The sequence below is a fragment of the Schistocerca cancellata genome, chromosome 7 (assembly GCF_023864275.1).
Source record: "Schistocerca cancellata isolate TAMUIC-IGC-003103 chromosome 7, iqSchCanc2.1, whole genome shotgun sequence".
In the NCBI taxonomy this organism is placed as follows: Eukaryota; Metazoa; Arthropoda; class Insecta; order Orthoptera; family Acrididae; genus Schistocerca; species Schistocerca cancellata.
Genome location: NC_064632.1, coordinates 40,649,415 through 40,654,375, shown reverse-complemented (window position 1 = coordinate 40,654,375; position 4,961 = coordinate 40,649,415). Strand labels below are relative to the sequence as shown.

The 4,961-nt window shown below is 48.8% G+C and overlaps 1 non-coding gene across 1 annotated transcript; it reads left to right on the top strand.

Annotated features, from left to right (window-relative positions):
• The first annotated feature begins 4,552 nt into the window (after positions 1-4,552).
• Positions 4,553-4,626, top strand: Trnat-ugu (transfer RNA threonine (anticodon UGU)). The gene has a single exon. It is a non-coding gene; the product is annotated as a tRNA-Thr (tRNA).
• The last annotated feature ends 335 nt before the right edge of the window (positions 4,627-4,961 follow it).

Below are 4,961 nucleotides of genomic sequence, written 5' to 3'. Positions count from 1 at the left end.
ATTTCAAAAAAGTAAATTTATTTTTTCAGAAAGTACATACTTCACTCTATTTTTCGACGTAGTTGCCAAGTTTGTTGAAACACGTATCAAACCTCTCAACCAATTTTGAAATACCCTCTTCGTAAAAACTTGCCGCCTGCTCCGATAACCAAGAGTTCAATGCCTTTTTCACGTCGTCATCATTGTAACAGTTGCCACTCAGGTGTTGTTTGAGGTGGAGGAACAGATGGTAATCGCTCGGGGCAAGATCAGGACTGTAGGGTGGGTGGTCTAAAACTTCCCAGCCAAAACTGTCCAATAAATCGCGGGTCTGACATGCAGTATGAGATCTTGCATTGTCATGGAGAAGAACAATTCCTTTTGTCAGCATGCCGCTTCTTTTTGTTTTGAATCGCTCTGCGTAGCTTTCTCAGGGTTTGGCAGTATGCTTCTGCATTGATAGTGGTTCCTCGTTGCATGAAGTCGACCAACAAAAGACCATGCCTATACCAGAACACCGACGCCGTGATTTTTTGCACTGGGATAGTCTGTTTCGCCTTCACGTTTACAGGCGAGTATGTGTGTCTCCATACGCCCGCATCTCGTGGTCGTGTGGTAGCGTTCTCGCTTCCCACGCCCGGGTTCCCGGGTTCGATTCCCGGCGGGGTCAGGGATTTTCTCTGCCTCGTGATGGCTGGGTGTTGTGTGCTGTCCTTAGGTTAGGTAGGTTTAAGTAGTTCTAAGTTCTAGGGGACTTATGACCACAGCAGTTGCGTCCCAGAGTGCTCAGAGCCATGTGTGTCTCCATTCCATGCTCTTTCGCTTCGATTCGGGCGTGATATGTGAAACCCATGTTTCGTCTCCAGTTGCGATCTGACTCAAGAACCCTCTTCGCGATAACGAGTCAAGAACTTAATCACACCCTCAAATCTTTTTGGTCTTTGTGGTCCTCTGTTAGGAGTTTCGGGACCCAACGGGAGCACAGTTTCTTAAACTTTAGGTGTTCAGAAACAATGTTGTAAAGCACTGATCACGACACGTCAGGAAATTCGTTTGTGAGACGTGTTATTGTGAAGCGCCTGTTCTCACGAATCCTCGCTTCAACTGAAGCCGCCAAATCGTCTGTAATCCCAGAAGGGCGACCGCAGCGGTCCTCATCATGGACTTTGTCACGGCCATCTTTGAATTCTCGTATCCACTTATGCACTTTTTTTTCACTCATTACAGTATCACCCTACACTTCGCAAATCTGTCGAAGAATTTCTGCAGCAGACAGGTTCCTTGCTGACAAAAACCGTATCACTGGACGAACAACACACGCGGCGGACGAGTTGATAGTCTTCAATATTTTCAAAGCACAGAACCGTACAGGTTAGCTACAGAGCTGAAACTGAGCGCAGTTGTTCCCGAGGCATGCCGGTAAACGACGCTCGCGCTCGTCGCGATATGCGCGCGAACTAGTAGTGTCTACAACAAAATGGACCTTACTTAAAAAACACGCCTCGTACGTGCCTGAAAGAACACTGCATCGTACTGCTTAACAACAGAGGCACTGCAACGTCGTATTGATCCTCCGATACCAGGGAGTTAAAATGTCCTCCTCCTGTACGGACCGAGCGAGGTGGCGGATTGAACACACTAGACTCGCATTCGGGAAGACGACGGTTCAAGCCTGCGTGTGGCCATCCTGATTAAGGTTTTCCGTGCATTCCCTAAAATCGCTTCAGCAAATCCCAGGATGGTTCCTTTGAAAGGGCACGGTCGACTTCATTCTCCATCCTTCCCTAATCCGATGGGACTGATGACCTCACTGTTTGGTCCCCTCCTGTAAATCAACGAACCAGTCCTCCTGTACGAAATTTACATACGCTGCAGCGCCAGAGAAACTGGTATAGGCATGCGTATTCAAAAACAGAGATACGTAAACAGGCAGAATACGGCGCTGCGGTCGACAATGCCTGTATAAGGCAACAAGTGTCTGGCGCAGTTGTTAGATCGGTTACTAGCGCTTCAATGGCAGGTTATCAAGATTCAAGTGAGTTTGAACCTGGTATTATAGTCGGCGCAGGAGCAATGGGTCACAGCATCTCTGAGGTACCGATGAAGTGGGGATTTTCCCGTACGACCATTTCACGAGTGTATCGTGAATATAAGGAATCCGGTAAAACTCTCTGCAGGAACGGGACCAACGACGACTGAAGAGAATTGTTCAACGTGACAGAAGTTGTAACCTCCCCCTCACTTATCGACCTTAATGACAGTGAAATATTCAACCGCGTGTACGTAATGGAGATTTGGGAAAAGCAATCGTCACCGATCTGTCGGTAAAGAGGGAGGAAAGGGTTACATCTAAATGAAAGGAAAAATGCAAATGAAATTGCTGGAAATTAATTTTGAAAAAGGGGAAAGTTAATGAAGAAAGTAAATGTGCGGTCATTACGTTAACAATTAACTGGCGTTAATTAGATATTTGAGATTTGGGGAGAATTACGGTCGCCAGTCCTATGGACAACTACTATAATAACTGAAAAAGAAAGGTTAATGCACATATAATTAGCACTAAAAGCGTAGCAACTGAAGGTTGGCACGTGTTGTGTGAAAACTGGATGTTTGTCAGAAGTAATAAATTTCGCTACACTCTGGTTTAATTTAGCAAAAGAATTAATAAAAACGGAAAATTGAAAATTAATTTAGTGACTGAAATTAATAGTTAACTTTGCTTCTGAAGCACTACGAAATAAAATCAAATAAGGTTAGTCTTGCTCTACCTCAACAGCTACTTGAATCTACGCAATTTAGAAATAAGAGATTTAACTTTGAACTTGAATTAAATGATTCTGAACAATTAACAACAGTAAAATTTAGTACGTACCAAGATGAGCTAGATACCATCCTAGTAAGCAAATGGAACATGTCCGAAAGAACAGATACCATCTTAGTAAATACACTCCTGGAAATGGAAAAAAGAACACATTGACACCGGTGTGTCAAACCCACCATACTTGCTCCGGACACTGCGAGAGGGCTGTACAAGCAATGATCACACGCACGGCACAGCGGACACACCAGGAACCGCGGTGTTGGCCGTCGAATGGCGCTAGCTGCGCAGCATTTGTGCACCGCCGCCGTCAGTGTCAGCCAGTTTGCCGTGGCATACGGAGCTCCATCGCAGTCTTTAACACTGGTAGCATGCCGCGACAGCATGGACGTGAACCGTATGTGCAGTTGACGGACTTTGAGCGAGGGCGTATAGTGGGCATGCGGGAGGCCGGGTGGACGTACCGCCGAATTGCTCAACACGTGGGGCGTGAGGTCTCCACAGTACATCGATGTTGTCGCCAGTGGTCGGCGGAAGGTGCACGTGCCCGTCGACCTGGGACCGGACCGCAGCGACGCACGGATGCACGCCAAGACCGTAGGATCCTACGCAGTGCCGTAGGGGACCGCACCGCCACTTCCCAGCAAATTAGGGACACTGTTGCTCCTGGGGTATCGGCGAGGACCATTCGCAACCGTCTCCATGAAGCTGGGCTACGGTCCCGCACACCGTTAGGCCGTCTTCCGCTCACGCCCCAACATCGTGCAGCCCGCCTCCAGTGGTGTCGCGACAGGCGTGAATGGAGGGACGAATGGAGACGTGTCGTCTTCAGCGATGAGAGTGGCTTCTGCCTTGGTGCCAATGATGGTCGTATGCGTGTTTGGCGCCGTGCAGGTGAGCGCCACAATCAGGACTGCATACGACCGAGGCACACAGGGCCAACACCCGGCATCATGGTGTGGGGAGCGATCTCCTACACTGGCCGTACACCACTGGTGATCGTCGAGGGGACACTGAATAGTGCACGGTACATCCAAACCGTCATCGAACCCATCGTTCTACCATTCCTAGACCGGCAAGGGAACTTGCTGTTCCAACAGGACAATGCACGTCCGCATGCATCCCGTGCCACCCAACGTGCTCTAGAAGGTGTAAGTCAACTACCCTGGCCAGCAAGATCTCCGGATCTGTCCCCCATTGAGCATGTTTGGGACTGGATGAAGCGTCGTCTCACGCGGTCTGCACGTCCAGCACGAACGCTGGTCCAACTGAGGCGCCAGGTGGAAATGGCATGGCAAGCCGTTCCACAGGACTACATCCAGCATCTCTAGGATCGTCTCCATGGGAGAATAGCAGCCTGCATTGCTGCGAAAGGTGGATATACACTGTACTAGTGCCGACATTGTGCATGCTCTGTTGCCTGTGTCTATGTGCCTGTGGTTCTGTCAGTGTGGTCAGTGACCCCAGGAATGTGTCAATAAAGTTTCCCCTTCCTGGGACAATGAATTCACGGTGTTCTTATTTCAATTTCTAGGAGTGTAAATAGTTAAGGCTCACCGGCCACTTGACCATCTTCTTCTTCTGTGCGAATGCACAAACAGTGCCCGAACTCTTATGGGAATCGGCAACGCACCGCGAATAATGAGTATAATGGGCTGGGGCACTACGAATGTAGTGCGGGACAATACGTTGAGAATGTGGGTTTCGCGGTAGGCGTGCCAGAGATATATCCCTGCAGTCACGCTGTCCTCTGTGTCCTCGGTGGCTCAGATGGATAGAGCGTCTGCCATGTAAGCAGGAGATCCCGGGTTCGAGTCCCGGTCGGGGCACACATTTTCATCTGTCCCCGTTGACGTATGTCAACGCCTGTAAGCAGCTAAGGGTGTTCATTTCATTGTAATTTCATTCTAACGAGCTGCTTGGTCACAGATGGTATCTGTTCTTTCAGATATGTCCGAAAGAACAGATACCATCTTAGTAAGCAAATAGAACAGTTTGAAAAGCTGAGGTCTGCCATACAGTTCTAAAACTTTACGTGCTTTCAGTCTTCCTCGTTGGTTGATTGAGGGTTTGAAGTCGTCGATCAAGGAGGTGGCGACAATCACTTAATGTCGGCCGTAGCTGTAGCAGAAGCTGGATGTTGGCGCGCCTTCTTCTCGACACG